Source organism: Chlamydotis macqueenii, chromosome 1, assembly GCF_036417535.1.
Source record: "Chlamydotis macqueenii isolate bChlMac1 chromosome 1, bChlMac1.mat, whole genome shotgun sequence".
Classification (NCBI taxonomy): domain Eukaryota; kingdom Metazoa; phylum Chordata; class Aves; order Otidiformes; family Otididae; genus Chlamydotis; species Chlamydotis macqueenii.
In genome coordinates, this window is record NC_141556.1 from 95,004,858 (window position 1) to 95,022,981 (window position 18,124).

The window sequence follows — 18,124 nt, forward strand, 5'->3', positions numbered from 1 at the left end:
TCCTTTGTTTGTTTGACAACAATTTATGTAAAGGCAGTTTCCCTCAATGTTTGTGCAGACCTTTAGTTCAGCAGTGGGGAAGATAACTTACTGCAAAACAAAAAAGGAACAAAGTAGAAGGTGACTGTAAAACTAAAAATATTGGCAGGGGACAGACTTATACCTGAAAGTACTCAGGCTTTTTAAGGTACAGAATTTTGGGCTGATAGTATCTGTATCAGTGTCTCTACAGTAAAATAAAACCATATTATACTTTTTGTGTGGAAAAGAAAAAAAAAAAAAAGCAAAACCAACTTCCATGGAATACCATCCTGACAGGATGGAGTGGAGACCCTTTGGGAGGGCTTGGCACGAAACACAGGCTCTCTGAATGAGCAAGATGACGTTAAATGGCTCTGAAATCTGCATGACACTGAAGTGACAGTGCTGCAGAAAAGGAACTGTGTAGAGTAGCAAGTGAACTGCACACTTTTTCTCCCTCTACACCTCTTTGCTTTGATGACACAGAGAGACTTTTTAGGCTGCCCATGGTTGTTAGGCTCACAAAGAAATTTGCTATGTGGGAACTGCAAATATGTCCTTGTGAGTGGCTAAAAGAAGGTCTGTGCAGTCACTGCAACGGGACCCGAGGACAGGAAAAGCACTTTACCATGCTGTGCAGCCACATACACATAACTGTGCTGTGCCCAGAGTGTGATACAGCTGCCAAGTAAACCAGAACAGTTAAGACAGACCAGGTTGCAAGTCCCACACCTGAGCAAGTATCTTCAGATCAAGCAGATGTGACATAGTAGACCAAAACTCTGTGCTGGAGATTTGGGGAGTGGGGGTACTTGCCTGCAGTCAGTCGCTGCATTTTCCCTTGGCAAGAAGTAGCTAACAGATGAGACATGGTAGCTCTCTAAACTGCTGCCTATCTGGAAGTGCCTCTGGGAGCACCCTTGCAATGCAAAGGCAGACGTTAGTTTTCTGGCTTCCCCTCTCTCCCCTACTCAGAGGTAGGTTGAAGGGTACCCCAGTGAAGATGGCTTGCCCTACGCTGTTTGATAGAAGCAAGTTGGGAACATTTGTGCAATGACTTAATGGCAGGAGTGTACTGCAGGAAGCTACCGATATTTTAGGCATTTCTCCTCTCAGCTGAGGATTGGTACCTGACTGAGATAGTGTGGACTATGAACTGATGGAATAGACATAAATGCTTATAAGGTATGGTGGCAGGCTCTCTATGAGTAAGCTTAGAGTTCAGAGCTCAGTTGTGTAGACACTGTTTTAGAAATGCGGGATGTTGTCAACGAGGCTGTAACAAAATTCCCTGGGAGATATGCTTGTAAAACCTTAAAAATCCTTTGAAGATATGTTGCTAATGGGGAGAATTTTTCATGTACTATGAGAAATTAAACTTTGAGGAGAAGAGTGTAGACTCAGCTTTATTTTCTTTTTCAGTGGAGATTGACAAAAATCTTAATATATTTTACATTATATATACATATAATGTAGGTAATTGGTGGCATAGCAGACTGACATGTGCTGTTTTACCTTGAGCACTGATAACAGAAAGGATGTTACATAGGACATTAACGTTATCTGCTTAGTTCTAGGAAAGAATAGCAGTAGCTTTCTTTGGTGTCTGTACCAACGGCAGTATCTGTGGGAGGTAGGCTGCCAAACACACCACTGAGCACTTCACAGTTTTCATGCCACAGTGGCCAAAAAGGCCACTGCAGGTCTTCTCACACTTTAAGAAGGTTTGCACCTGCTATTTCTGGCCACAAAGTCATGCTTCATTAATTGTTTCTCTGTTTATTTTTCTACTATGAAGGAGGCTATGGGAAGGGGCTTGAACTGTTTAGCTGCTGTCATCTGAACATGAAGGTCTAACTGAGATACATCATTGATATGCAGTTTTGGTTAGGGTAATTTAAAGGATGATTCAGAAGCTCCTGATGTCAACTGCTACACACGTAAACGTCTCTATTAGGTAGACTTTTGACCCAGTCTATCAATCTCAATATCATTCAGAATCTTTAATCTGAAAAAGCCTACTATTTAATAAGCCAAATGATGACAATGCCATAGATGCTTCATGGTGTCATGACTAAACATGTTCGTGTTCAAGAGTATGGAACTGTAGCTACTGCTTCTGTGCTTAACAAAATGTCAAGAAACATAATTATACTGATAAGTGTTGCCATGCCTCCTCAAGCATTTTAGGTCTGGATCAGGCACCTTTTGCCCAACCTTCTCAAAGTGAGCTGTTTGAGAGGCTTTGAAATACATATAGTGAGTTGAGAAGGAGAGGATAGAATTGCTGAAGCCTAAAAGGCCAGATCCATCAATATTTTGAAAGCTTTCTTTACCTTAAGATCAGCTATGAGCTGAAATGGCTACCTGAGATCTGTTGAATGAGAAGTCTTAAATCCCATGTCAGCAGGAAACTTCTTCCTGCCAGCTGATCTGCTATGCTTTGGAGCATGAATATTAGAAGGCCTCAATATGTATCTGCCAGAATAACTTGGCAGTCCATCCTGAGATGCTTTCAGAGGAAAGACTGCCATGTTAACTGCAATCAATTTAGACAGATAGACAGCAAATAAATGTGTTTCCTTGACATTTTTTGTCACAAACATAAACTTTTTATTAAGTGCGTTCAATATAATTGTATAATAGCATGTAGCATGCAGTATCACTCACTCATTGGAGGTAATCTTAGTTCTATTTTTTGGCCTTAAAATAACTATAATATTGTAACTGTAAAGCAAAAGTCAGCTGAGAGTTACTTTTTGTCTGTTGTGGATGTGTAATGAAAACCCTGAGAGCATCAGAAATTGAATGTTGGCAGATGCAAGATTTCATTTTACTCATTGACGATTGGATGCAAATGTGAGCCAAAGCGACTGACACAGTATTGCTCATATCTCACATGCCATTGCTGAAAAATTGTCATAAAAATGAATCACCTCTGCCCTGACATTATTCATGTAGTCTATAATCCCCATGCATACAAAAAATAAAATCAAAATACACAGAAAATGAAACCAAGGGAAAAGACAACATTTCTACTGCTCTGGACTGCTTATCTCTAACACTGGTGTGCAAGAAACTCCTAATAAATGTGATGGGGGTTACCAGAGACCTCAGGAGAGGTGTTATGAAGACTTTCCTGAATGCATGCTAATGTTCCGTGTAATTTTCATCTATGTGCATCTGGGGTTACCTTCGTTCCCCAGCAGGAGTCTTTTAGCGCTAGAGAGAGGAAGTGGAGGGGATAAAGGCTGCCCGTGGACAGCTGAAGTTAAAATACTTCACGTGGCCCATGGTACTATTTCATACTGTGTTTGGATAGGTGTGATTTAAAATACATGTTGGAGCCTGACAAAGGATAATTTTAGGAATAAGGTCTATTCTATTCCAGTGAACTATTTTAACTCTTCCAGGGGTGACTGATGACTTGTGCTGGGTTCCTTCTCCAAAGCACTCTGGAAGGAGTCTGTTTTTCCACACTTACAGTGGACACGTAGAGCTAGTCATCCCTAGACCAAAGTCATCACCCTTTGCGAATGGGCACTGCCGTGTTTATTCCACAATGAAGGGAAGGTACAGTGCAGAAATTGTGAATCATGGAGGAAGGATAAGCATGGGAGGCAAGGGATGCACTGGTGACACTAGCTCAGCTCTGATGCAATCACACTTGTCCCTCAAATTATGAGGAACTCATAAAATAGACCTCCAAACATAAAGGATCTTATTTTTCAGTAGAATTTGTGGCTGATCCGTTCACATGGATACTACACGTTTACTCAAGAGATTAGTTCATGTCTAGAGGCATAATGCTACTCTGTCTCTCTGAGCTCTCAGACAAAATGCTCCTGAAAAGCCACTTGTGCCATGGTTGCAGAGCTGAGTCTTCCACAGCTGGCGGCAGCTCTGCCAGCTGCGAGTGGATGCGATAACAGAGAGACTTGCTTCTGAAGTTGGAACCAAACTGCTCAATTACCCTTTCTTCTTTTGTCTTGCTGTGTTTGGATACCCACTGGTTTGCTCAGCATTGCTAGGAGCCTGGATGTATTAAGCCTGCGGCATGGCTTTCCAAGTTTTGATAAAATCATTTTGGTGTGTCTAACCTTATCTGTCAGGAACTATCTTCAGTGCTGCAGGATGCTGTTCTGTGTGCTGACATACTGCACCAATATTACTGTTCTTTTCCTTGCTGGTAGTTTTAATATGTATGTCTTCAATCTTGCTATTTAGCCTGTCATTGGAAAAAAAAGATCTACCACAATATAACCAGAAATTATTGAATTTTTCCTTTTTGAAGATACATTCATACTTTCCTCAACTCTGTGTAGCCTACATACAATGGAAAACCAATCTGTAGTATCATTACCATGACAGACTCTAATATCTGTTCTTGCATATTAGAATAACTTTTTGAACACGCTGTCAGATTTACTGTTGCAAATTCTAAGTTTATGGCTGCTCATCCGAACACTGTTAGTCTTCCAGCATGTGGCCTAATTCACCCTCCCTGTACAAAAGCTCTACCGCATCATTATCGATTTCACAACCTTTGGCTGTCTAATAGTTTCCTTTCCTAAACTATCAGCATTTTCTTTGCAGGCCAACTGTGCGTTGGTAGTCATTCAAATATTACATCAGAGGCCTTAAATGTCGATTCCAACACTAAGTGAACAACCTTGTCATACACAAACTCTCAGTGTAACTTGACCTTCCTATGATAATCCTTCACTGAATACTGAAAAGTCTACTCAGGCATGCATTGTTAATTCATTAAAGAAACACAACATTTTAAATTATTTAAAATCCTATTTTAGAGCTCTGAATCTGGTCTTTCTCTGCAAATAATGTCATACTGGATTTTTTTTCTTCTAATGTTTAGGATTTTAATCACAAAATTTCTTCTTTTGTTAACTGTCATCAAATTGTAATGGGCTCGGGCTTTTTAAATGCTTAACAGTAATGATAATTGTGGTGAATACAGTCCATTTTCATGTACATTTTTAATGCCAGTAGAGCAGATTTCTTTGCGATAACAGAAATTATTATAATGCCGGCTGAATATGAATGTATTTTCTCTGTCGTGTATGTGCTAATACATTCCTAAAATTAAATTGCAAGCATTTCAGTCTTTAAAAACTTTTAAAAGATTGAAATGTAGTGGATAATACAATATCTCTTATGCATTACAGCATACCAAAAATGCTCAGGCAGTCATATTGCTCAATAAACTGAATTTACTAGCCTTATAGAAAAGCACTATAGAGTTTAATAGAAAATGGTAACCTTTTAACATGCTTTTGAACCTTTCTATATGATGTAGCAAAGAATGAATGCTTGTGGGGGGATGGCTCATAGCTACAGATAGGATGGGATGGTGCCTGGAGTTTTACTCAGCAAAGTGTTTAAGCATGTGCTTGAACTGCTGTGCAAGTTCTCCCGATGAGCTTGGATGGGACACACAGAGCCCGAATGGGAGATGCAGGTGTGTGCATTTCCTATTGGCTTTCAGGAGAGAGGGTCATGATATGCAGTGGAGATGCAGTGCTGCTTCCTACACAGCAAAACTGAGAGAAGAGAATATTCTGGCACTGTGATGAGTTTCATGTGAAAAACTGGGATTTTTGGAAGCTGTAGATTCTCTGCTGTCCCATTCCATGCCCTTTAATTTTCAAGCAGTCTGAATTAGGCTCTTTCCTCTCAATGGCCGCTGAGGGAGCAATCTTGACTCAGTAGTTCTCCTGTGGCCACAGTGATTCCTCTCCATCTGCATCTTATGGTCGCAGAACAATTTAGGTTGGCCTAGTTCAACATCTGGCTTCAAGCAGGGCCAGCTTCAAAGCTGGATCAGATTTCTGGGGGCCCTGAATATTCACTATGAAATGCAAAGTCAAGCTGACAGCATTTTTAGTTCACAGTAGTTGGCACAAAGGGAAAGTCATTGCTGGTGCTTGTTCTCAGACAACTGGAAACTTGCATGAAGGCTGAAAATGATGGATCTAACAGTTTTCCAGTTATTGAATTGGGTTACTAAAGCCTAAGCTTCATAGACTACCAGAGTCTATTTCAAAGAGAGGATTTTCATTCTAAGGAAAACTTGCAGTTCTGTTTAAATGCAGTGTTTGAGGGAAGGCTTTTTGCCAAAACTTATTGCTAGAAAAATGTACTTCAGCAAAGACCTTCTCCCACTGAGACAACCAAATCTTCTGTGGAACTCGCTGTGTGTGTGAATATTTGATCTAATGCTTCCTTGCAGGCTTTCTGGTCCCAGGCCTGGCTATCCTAAAGGTGTGTTAAAAGGATAGCTGGATATCATGTATATTGAAGATGGATAATGGAGGAAAAAAATCTAACCCTGCCTTGCTCAGCTTTTTGTCTGGCTTCTCTCACCCTGCACTTCATCCTACATGCATAACAGCAAATGGCTTGAATGGCACCATGCAAAGTGCCCATCCTTCCAGAAATTTGACCTCGGCTGGGATAGCTGTCATCTGCCTTTTGGAGGAGCTTCTCAGCTGCTTGGAGCCATGGAAGCTGTACAGTAGGACCACACCAGCACGCTCAGTGACGACATCATAGCAGGCACATGTTGTAAATGCAGCGCTGTGGGAAACATGGCACACGTTTGCTTTGAGAAGTCAGTGCTCACTTGTGCGAGGAACTGGTCTCCCTGCTTAATTATGGGACCCAGCACTGGAGGTAGGAAGTGGGGGGAGAGAATACATTTAATTCAGGAAAAGTGCTGGCCAAGTCAGTATCTGTGTAAGTGTTATGCATGGGTGTTTTCTTTCTCCAGTGCTGACCCAGTGTAGACATCTGCCTTCACAATCTTCTATAGAGGGTCTATTGACTAATTTGCTAAAATATAGGTTTAACAATGTTATAATGCACAGTACAGTGTTGTTTACTTATGAAAATATCCACTCCTTCTGCAGCTCATTGTGGAGAGCCACAGCCCAGTGGGAAGGAAGGAAGGATGAAAACAGCAGTGGGCCAGCAAGAGTGAAAGAGGAGCAGCTCTGGCACAGGGGAAGGATTTTTGAAGCAGCCATCACAGAGTAAATCATGCTCCTTTGTCTCCCTGATTCCATGAGTGTTTTTACTTACTGTTTCTCTTGCTGACTTCCTGATCAGAAGGAAGCACATATCTGCCTCTGTCTTGGTGGAGTTTAGCCTCGGGCTTAAAGTTAAGTGCAGGTGCTTAAGTGCTTTCCTGAATTCCATCAGTAGAAGGGCTGATCCAACATCCACTGAAGTCAACAGAAAGGTCTCAGCTCAGTCCCGATGAAGGCAGATTGAGGATGATTAGCAGTCTTAATGGATGCTGCTAACTGAGCATGCAATATTTCAGCTTGTATCCTCACTCATAATGCTGAAAAAGTTATTCCCAGTGGGGAACAAGGTAAACCCAATACTTCTTCCTGTATTTTAGGCATTCAGCTTGCATTAGTTACTGATAAAGATCCTGCATTCTGATGGAAATTCTTCAGAACGGTTTTTAAAAGATTTTTCTAGAGAACACAAACAACTATATTCTTATCTGGCAGCATACCCTGTGTGCAGAAGCCAAAAATAATTGTATTGACTCCTCCTGGCTTCCCTTTTGAAACAAAAAGCAGCAGCCTATTGTCTGTTCTTTCTCAGAAGTCAGTGGGAAAAGTTTTTGAGATGAGGAACACAGTATGCACCAGCACACTGCTGCTCACAACTAACAAACGACAGGATTCTTGCTTTTCAATTTTGTTTCCAGGAGCAATTGCTTTCAGAAGTGCCTTATTTAAATGGGCCCACAGTGGCAAATACAGCATAGATAGCAAGAGCTCGTAATCTTTTAATTTGTCCAACCTTGCAACAGGTGTAGTGTAGATGATAGTCAAGGATTATATGTATGTGAAGCATGTGCATCTCTCAGAGTAACTTTATCGTGCCACAGTTTCAATTATTTTTAGAGCAAACAGTTTTATTCAATTCTACTTCGTAGCTAGTATGTTTATGCTAAATACTCTGAGAAAACAGAAGACTCTATCAGAGCTTTTCTAAGATGCCAAATATTTGCAGTGTTTATAAATATGCTTACTGTGTAAGTATATATATATATATATATATGGAGATGTGTGTGTGAATGGAGATGGGTCTTAAATAGTAGCAAGAAAGCTACTTAATAGTAGCAAGAAAGCCTATTCCTGATTTTCTTACTGGCAAAGAAGAAAGTCCGTCAATTAGCCAGTGTGATGGAGCTCTGCAAGAATACCTTTGAAAATGTAAGCTGCTGCTAATTTCTAGGCTGCCTTCAGAGGCAGGTTTTTAAATGTTCAAAATCCATAATGAAAATGATGTTCCTGCTCCTAGCTCTCCCCTTATCCTTCTTCTCCACTGCTCTCCCTGCAAAGGGAACTACTTTCATGTTTTATTTATTTGTCAAAGAGCCTTATAGTAATGGGTCCTTTGAGTCCCCTCAATGCTGACATCTTTGCATCGCTTCAAAATAGCATGGAAAAATGATAGTGTCCTCTTGGTGCTGGGGCTCAGTGTGAAATTCCTGTCACAGCGTTTGTTGTTGCAGCATTTCTCTGAGCTTAGGGATATCGGCTGTCAGGAGATTTCCTCTCTTAACAGAATTTTTAATTTTGATGCGATTGAGAGGTACACAGACAAGGAGTCCCACTGGTGCCTGCATAAGGAGGAGGGCCTGGCTCAAACTCCAGGCTAGCTCAGCTGCTGCCACCACAAACTTCTCAGGAAACATTCAGTAGTTGGGAGAAAGGGGAGTGGGAAGGAGGAGGAAAGCATACTGTCTTTGCAAAAAAGTTGCTTCCACTGAAGCTTCTCACATGGCTTTCTCATGGTTTATGGGAATTGCTGTGCCTCTGCTTTGGGTCTTCTCTCTTCTCCATCAGTGTTAGCTTCCTGTTCTGCTTGTCGGCATTGGTGAGGAGCTAGCACAGGCAGTGTCATTTAACAGGGAATCCTCTACGCAGCTGGTTTCCAGTGTGCTGAGTAACAAAACACTGTGACAGGCAGTAGGGGTAGGGATTTTAATTTACTTTTATTATGTGCAAGCTTTTCTCCATTGCATCAGGCTGTCCTTCAGGGGTAATTAAGCAAATATATTTCTTATTCTTCTTCTGTTAAAGGAGTACCTTTGAATTTGCTGTCAGGCCTTCGGGATAGGTTTTATGTCTGGAGCCCAGACATTTTCAGCCATCCTCAGAGACCTCCCTTAGTTACACTGGTGTAACACCATTGCATCTGATGCAGTTCCTGGTGATTTACCCAGCATGAGAGGAGTGTGTCCTGGGCTCTCCTCTCTCTCTCTACTGATCTCCAAATGAGTCAAATAAATGCTTTGAAGCAGAAGTAGTAGCCATTTGTTCATCAACAGTGCCTATCAGTTTCTTGCAACAATGCACATGGGTGTTGTTTTTTTTTTCTTTTTTTTTTTTTTTTTTTTTCTTCCCTGAGCAGCCCTAGATCTTCCCATACCAATAAATGTGAGTTATACGTCCATCTAGGATTGGGAGAATATCAAAAGCGCCTGGTTCCTTATTTGCTGTATCTGGCTCTGTTCCAGGCTGCTGATTAATTTTGATGATTCAGAATCTTTGGCAATAGAGCACTGAAAATGTGAAAAAATATACAATAAAATATGTTGAAAGCAACTTGAGATGTAAGGTAGAATCCAGTGGAAATAATGCACCCATCATGGGAGATTAATGGCATTTCTACACAACACTTCACCATTTCTGCATTCTAGATGGGCAAATAACCCATTACTCTCACAATTAATCATGGCTATAGGTATGGATATTCTTTGCATCTGACAACCTCTGCTCTTGTGCTTTTTCCATTGGGGTGTCCCTTTTAATTATTTCCTGGGGTCCTTCGAACTGCCCTTTTACCTTTGGGCATCTCCAGTTTGCCAGTGTCTTTTGCAGGTGACTCTTCCCTTTCTTCAGTCCTTTATTTTGTAGCATGGAACATGCTTATTTCTGAAAGGATTTGTTGGTCAGGCAGGGTTATTAACTTTGACTAGGATGGGAAAGAAATTGTGTTCTTGCCTCACAGCTGAGGTTTTCAACTGGCCTTTATATGAGGGGTACCTTTGACAGAAGAGGAATCAGAGATGATTCCTCCCTGGTATGGTGAGGATGTCAGGCACGGGTGGTTGTGTCATGTCTTCATTTGGTCTTTAAGGCTATCCAAAGGATCAGAAGAAAAGTAGATTATCTCCTTACCAGTGGGTGGACTTTGGTAAAGAAGGTTCTCATGCCAGCCTTGGATGTTTCTTACAGCTGGTGAAAGCGGGCAAGGATTGCTGAGGACTAGCAGACTGGTGTTGGATTAACCTGCAGGTGAATTTCGCTGTGAAGATCCTTGAAAAGCTACAGCATTGTTGACAACAAGTGGTTTTGTCAGAAAATGCCTGAAGAATTTTCTGTTCTTTTCCCTCAGAGATGTGGTCCCTCAGGCCATGGAAGTGTTTCAGACTTGCCATAATGCATACATAATGACCCTCAATATAAGGTAAGATTACATCTGAAACAGCTCTCACGTAAGTGGTGCTAATAATCTGGCTTTATTGGGGAAATGTAGGTCATCCGTAAGAATTGAGCTTGTAGCCTCAAAACCAAACTCCAGGATTTTCTGGTGAGGGACAAAATGATTTTGCCCTTTGCTTTATCAGCTGCTAGTTCAGAAACACTGGTGGGCTTGTATGTGACTGGGGCAAGCAGAGGCAGAGCGAGTGTTGCCCTGCCCTGGTACCTGCTATCAAGCCTACCAGCTGTGACACTGTGCTCTTCAGCAAGCCCATGGGGAGAGCAACTCCCACCTACACTCACCAGGGCACTCAAGTGAAACAGCAAATCCCAAAGAAGAGCTCTACACTGCTTATATGCCACTTTGCAGTGAAATAGGCTCCTCCCTTTCATTTATGTTCCTGCTGTCCCCAGAGCTTCAGAGAAACTTGATCTCCTTTTGCTTTACTTCTTCCTGCTGCCTCTTGCATTTTGGCTCACATTTGCCTTGCTTCCTGTTCCTGTATTTTCCTTTCCCTCACCTATAAATTGTGCTTTTTGCTCATTTTCTTGTCGCTTTCCTTTACTATGTGTGTTACAATATGTACTTGTGGACGGGTGTCCTTTTCTTTTACAGATGTTACTTTGGCTCTGGGGCTTTCCCTGGCTTTAGTGCTCTCCTACTTCTTTCTCTCATCTCTCCTTTTACTTGCTCCTTCTATTCCCAGCAATGTTCACACTATCCTCTCAACATGTTTTTTTCTTTTTTTTCTCCCCAGGTCTCTTCATCCTCCCACCTACAGCTCCATTTCTTCCAGTTTCCTTTACTGGAAACTTCACACAGATATCCCAGAGCCTGCTTTAGTATTTCATTTCCAGGAGAATTTGAGGGTGCTGTCATGTCTTAAGATTTACTGCAGGTCTGAATAGTTTCAAAGAGCAATATTGCTGGATTCTAGCCAAAGCATCAAACCCTTCATTGCACTATGCAGTCTGGGTAGATGAGGAGATGAGCGTCATCACCAGCTCCACATCTCAGTGATGAAGATTGAGCCTGGATTTCCAAAAGCCCCTGGAGAATGTTTTCAGCTGAGACCCAGCCAGAGCGATGCACTAAAACTTGGTAGAGCTGCTAGTGCAGGAACACATCAGGTGTTGGTTCCTCATTTGTCTTTGTGTGAAATGTCGGGCACAAGCAGCCATGCTACTGCAACAGGTCACTGCATGGTGTGCTGCCATTTTGTCCGGCTTCCAGGGTCTTGGCGGTGGGGCAAATCCATTCAAATAATGAAGTACCTTACCCAGGCTCTGCACGTGCTCTGTAGAGGAGGCTGGAACCAGGCCTGTCCTGCTCCCAGGGTAGCTGCTGTACTGTGGAGGACAAGGCAGCTGCCTTTTCCCTCCTCCCTGCTGTGAGCAGCCTGTAATACAGGCTTTCATGTGAGGTTCTCGCTCAGAGAGTCAGAAGGAGTTCGTACAAGCACCGGTGCACTTGCCAACAGATTTTGCAAGAGCAGAGCTCTGCCTGCGGGGAGCCGGGGAAGTGACAAGATGAGAGCTGAGCGCTGCCGTCCGGTGTGCTGTTTTATTAAATACCCGCTTGCCTGTGCAGGGTAGCGGAGGCGGAGGGGAGCCCCCTTCCCACTCCCTCTGGGGATGCCTGGGAAGGAAGGGCAGAGAGGACAGTCTGCTGCTGAGAGATGCTTCTGGCTGAACGACCTGGCATTTGGGAAAGGTGGGGGGAGCGTGAGTTGTATAAGGGTTGTGATGGTTGGTTGACTGCATGTACAGTCAGCTGCTGGAGGGTTTCTGGGAGTGTGTGTTGGGCTTGGGGGCAAGCTACCATGCTCCCTGGACCCTGCAGGCACCCTCCTGTGCTAAGCTGTAGCAACTGGCAAGCTCTGCTCTGTGTCTGCAGCCGCTGCCTTGATTTATCTCTGCTGAAGTCCTGTTAAGCAGTGTGGTTTTAATTGAGCGGGGGCTGGGAGCAGCAAGAGGAAGCTGTGGTGAGGAGCACAGAGGCATGGACCCAGCACGGATCTTTACTTCCCCTCCCAGATGCCCTCCCAAAGCCAAGGCTGTGTCCACTCAGAGAGCACCCTGTGGTGCCCTTGTTCTGTCCTGCTCATACCCACGGACCAATGGGGATCTTGTGCGGGGGGAAGACGAGCACTCACAACCATGGTGTGTGGTGCCTGACCCGGGGGACAAGTCTCCTCAGATTCTTTTCATAAAAAAATAAAAAAAAAATTAAAAAAAAAAAGAAAGAAAAGGCTTTCTCAGAGTCTTCCCTCCCCATTGCCCCCAGCAGGCAGGCAGCTCACCTCCCTCCCCGCCTCTGCAACCCTCTGAGCTGTCTCCTGCACCGCCTCTTTCCCTAATCTCCAAAATTTCTTGCTTTCAGGCCTCCTCATTCCCTCTCTGGGGTTCTTTCTTCAAATATGCTTCTTTCAGAAATCCTTCTGATAGCTTGTTCTCATTATCTTAATGAACAATTAGAGACTGAATCCATCAATGTAATTCCTGTGTTCTTTCTCCTTGTCTTCAAGCAGCATGAGTTTTGCCTCTGCTCTGTGATGAGCTGGGCCAATATTCTGTGGCCGGCCCCAGGTTTCCATGGGAGGGGAAACTGTTCAAAGGCACAGAAAAAACTTCTGTACTTCTGGCTTGGAGACCATTTAATTTTTTTTTAGAGGAAATTATTAAGTCTGGCTGAGGGAGATGTGTCAAATAACAAATGCAAGAAGGAAAAAATAACAGAGCTATTAAACTGGGCTATTTTTTTCTCTTGTAGGAGAAAAGCAACCAGAGGCATTGTGAATGAAAACATTTCCTGATTGCCAGTTGGTAGATAGAGCTTACTGGACGCCTCAGTCCACTGCCAGCAAGGAAAGGATTGGCTGTCCATAAGCTCCATTTCCAGCAGAGCTCTGCTTAACCGAGGCACCAAAACTACCTGTGATGCTAGTGTGCATTGTACAAATGTTTAAAATAGGGTAATGCAGGCTCTGCTGATACCCATTGAGGTTCTGGCTGGGCTGCTTTCCAGTCAGGCTGAAAAGGATGCCACCTTGCACAAAAGGCATAAACCAAATATTTGTATGCAGAGTCTTGGATAGTTCTGCGATGATATTTGAATTTAAGCATTCATTAAAACTGAAATTGCTTCAAGTCAGTGGGTGAGCTGGGAGGGAAAGACAGATAATGCTGCTGTGAATGGGGCCATATAGCGATGCTTTGCTCCCAGCAGATTGCACAGATCCCAGTAATGTTTTCTCTTTATGTGTTTCTCACCTTCTGTCTTACCTCTTTAACTTTCTGGAGGAGTAGGGAAATAATTGAATGCCATGCTGACTTTCTAAGCTGTTGTAAATAGCCACGAGAGCCAGTGTTTCAGGATAGTAAAGTCAATTTCTTGCTACTCTTGCTATCCATTGACATAGGCTCTCAGGAGGCTGAAGTAGACAGCACCACAAGTCCCACACCTTGCTGCCTTGGCTCCCTCTTCCCGTTTTGAAGGTTAAGGTCCTGGAGGGTCAAGAGAGCTACACTTACTGCCTCAAAGCAATCTGGCTGTGTTCAAACCTCACGACAGCAGGAGCCTGCTCAGGTTTCCAGAAGGATTCACTGTTTCATCATTTGCCATCTTCTGGCAGTTTAATAATAGCACCTGGTACCTCTCACTGCCAGCTAGAAGGTGCTATATTTAGAGGGACCAGTATGGTGATCCCTATGTTCATGTCAGTGGGCCATGCTAGAAATAGCACTAAAATAACACACTACATAAAGCAGCGCCAATATTAACAAAAATAGAGAATTTTATTCAGTTACAATAATTACTCAAATTAGAACCTCTTGGCATTTTATGTTTTTATACCAAATTGAATTTATTCTATACCACTCCTACCCCATTTTTCAGTCTGTCTTTTTTTTTTTTTCCCCATAGATATCACCTGTGGAAAATGATGTAGGCAATACAGTAAGAGGGAAGTTGGCGTATCTGAAATTGAAACAATAGAGATAAATTTGTGTCTGAGAAGGAGTAAAAGTAGCTTTCTGGAAGGATCTGACAACCACGGTATTCAGGTATTTCTGCTAAGTGCTGAAGAGTGGAATAACTTTTAGAAGAAATGAGAACATATCCTTTACAGATTCTCAAAACTACCAAATTCCGGAAGACGGAATTTGCAACTTGGAGCTCCCTTTTTTTTTTTTTTTTTTTTTTTTTTTTTTTACTCTAGAACACAAGTAGAATGCAGTGTATTAATTGACATTTCATTTATATTTCTGATATTTTTTACAGCCAGGACTGATAAAGCAACTAATTAAAAATCATTACTATCTGGATGAATAGTATCTGTGGCAAACTGCATTCAAAAAAAAACCAAAAAAACAAAAATTACAAAATACAAAGTCCTCACTAAGCTAGGTAAAAAACCCCACAACAACCCTGTGAAAGTGTCAGTATTTTGGATAGAAATCTGTTTAGAATGACCTGTTAAAAGTATTTTTCAGCAAATTGGCAATGTGAAAAATGTCTCATATGTCACATTGGATTGTAAAAATTTCAAAAAACTTATTTTCAAGGTTCAATTTTTTCATTTTTAAAAGGGAAATTTCATTTCAAAACTGAAAGCCATTCCAAACTCAAGACTGAAATGTTCCATGAAAAAATTCATTGTTTTTAAATGTTTTTAATAAAAATTTTGCTAAGTTGATGGCTTTGCAGAATGTTTTGCTGTGTTCAGTTCTTCATTTTCCAGCAAGGCAAGTTAATGGTGGAAAAACTTTCAAAGGAAGGTAAGGCAGAGCAGCTTCCTACCCAAAATCTTCATTAACCCATGATGACAGCCAGTATTTTTGTGATAGTCTTCAACAAATGTTCCTCATATTCTTTGAACACTTAATGAGCTTCTTGTTTAACTTTAGAGGTTTTGCTTCCACTGTGCATTTCCTGGGTAAGCTGCAGAGTAACCCCAGATCAGAGTTTTGTGCTTGGAGGAAACAGAGACACAGTTTGGGTTTTCTAGGGTATGTGGAGTTGCTTTTCTCCTTCGTTCTCTTGGCAAGGAGAGTGAGAACTTCTCACTTTGTAGGTGGAAAGGTGGAAAAAAACCTTCCTCTGTTGTTGAATCAGCAACAAATTGGATGGGTTTCTGTGGGCTTTTTCAACACTGTTGATACTATTATAGCTCATAAAGAGAAAGAAAGGAAGAAAATCTCCCATGTGTTTCTCATGGAAAACACACTGTGTCTCTTCCTGCTGATCCTCCTGAAACTCTTACAATGGAGCAACCTCCATATGGCCATGGCAGCATGTAAGGTAGAACACCATTTTTCCCCTTGGCCCAATTCCCCAGGTGACCAGGCCAGGCTACTGCCTGAGGCAGGGAACTATATGAGTTACCACCTCCTCACCTGGCACCCTCACTTCCCCCCAGCCCTCTGGCAGTTTCCTCTGGCCGCTCTTCCCTGTTAGGCTGGGTTGTTCCCTCAAGGCAAGTTCCTGCCTGGAGCTTAGGGACAACATCTCTAGCATCTCTGACTCTGTGCTCCCTCTGGCTGGCCCACATCTCCCAACAGGACCTTCTTTTGTCTCAAGCCTGGTGCCTCTAGGCGCTGGCAGAGGAAGACCAAGGCATATATCTAATATGTGCTCCCGACTTCTGCTGGAGAGACAAGGTCGTGGGTAATGGAGTGTGTGCAAGGCTAATGTGACCTCAGAGCACTTTAATGGGCCGTATTCTTTCCTTCCATGCCAAAGGAAGAACTATTGCAGGCAATTTGGCAGGAACTAGCTGGCGATTAATTGAGCAACAATTTCAAATACTGTAAGGCTTTATTGTGAGGGTATTGATAGCAAAGTGATTGATGCCTCTCAGGCTGCAGGTAAATGTGATTCCTGGTGCTGGAGTCAGGCTGACTGAGGGGGACTCAGTAACGACAGAGACAGACTTTTGTAGCAATAAGTAACAGCAATATATAATATATTTTATATATTGTATGTAATATTACACATATCTGTGTGTGTTTCTGGATTTTTAATAAGAAACAGTCCAGGTCAAACCTAGACAGACAGAAGCTGGCTGGCTGTTGATTTTGGCTGCTGATGTTGCTAAAGGCAGCCCAGGTTGGAAATGACTCATCCTTCCCCTTTCTGTGCCTTGGTCACCCTATCTGGAAGTCACTATTAATGTGGGTGGTGTGAGGAGTAACGCTTCTGGGGAGGACTGAGGAGGGAAGCATCCCCTTTTGCTGTGCTGGATATCCCTGTACCTCAGGGCTCCTTAGCAGCCTTGCTTCTCAAGTGGGGCTGGGTCCTCCACAGCCAATTACTGGGAGAAAGACTCCCGAACACGGAAAAGCAGGCTGCAGTGCTTGAGAAAGCTGCCAGGGTACGCTGCTGTGCCTGGCCTCCGTGAGAGCGTGGGATTTGTTCAGCTGTCAGTGCTTGTGCCTCTTCAGTCATGTTACAAGCCTGGGAGGGGGAAAGAGATACACCGAAGCAGACGATGAACATTATTCATTATCCTGATTTTGTGGGAGGGCTCAGCAGTTCAAGTGCTGTGAGGGAGTAATTGAAGTACTAAAAACAAAGAGCTGACTTGTCATGGTTCTTGAGAGAGGAGTGAAAAAATAAATGGGGAGAAGGGAGTTCAAATGTGTGGGAGAATGGCAGTGTGGCTGAAATTTAAGCTTGCTTGAGAAATCGACTCTCTTCTTGTACTACTGTCTCAGCCTGAGAGTGGGGTGCTGCAGCTAACTTTCAAGCTGAGTGAATTTGACAGAAGCACAAAAGGGAGTTTTCCTTGCTCCTGTCCCAACATCTGAGGGGAGGGAGTGTGGGAGACATTGCTCCCATGGAACATGGGAGGTTTCCTGCTGCCTCCAAGGAAATCTTTACTCCTCAGTGGTCGCCTCCTCAGCATGCTATGGTAGAAGCTGTTTGCAGTGTAGCCTCCTAAACTCTGATTCACCTCAGTCCTCTGTTCACCAGATCTAGAGAGTGATTTTGGGATAAAACCTGCTTATTCTCCAGCTCTTTCTCTGGTGATGGGAGTTCACAGGGCACTGTAGTGCGTGGCACTTTGCTTAACCTTCCCACTGGTGGAAGACATGAAGTGGTAAGTTATTCATCTTTCAAATGAGATATAAATCCTAAATCCTTACTAATCCTTGTATCCATAGTACAAAACCATACAAATGACAAGATGTGCAGAGCTTCAGCTCAATAGGAATTATGCAGCCAACTGCAGCTCTGGGTAGTGGTGGGTAAAACTCAGATCTTTTATTTGGTATGGAAAAAATGAGGTTCAGAACTTGTGTTGTCTAATTCCCAAATTTACAGGCCTGCCAAATGTATCAGGGTACTGCTAGAATGAGTGAGTTCTGTTTTTAGCCAGAGTAGATAGTCTCTGTGTTAGCATAATCCTCTCATTTCCAATCCTGGGTGGATTTCGAGTGGGACAAAGAAGAGTTTTAAGATAAGTTGGAAAAATGATAGCAGGAAGGTGAGGAAATGGTATGGTCTCTTCTGGCTTCATAAAACACCCAGTTCCAGATGGATCTGGGCCATGGGTATAATCTAATTC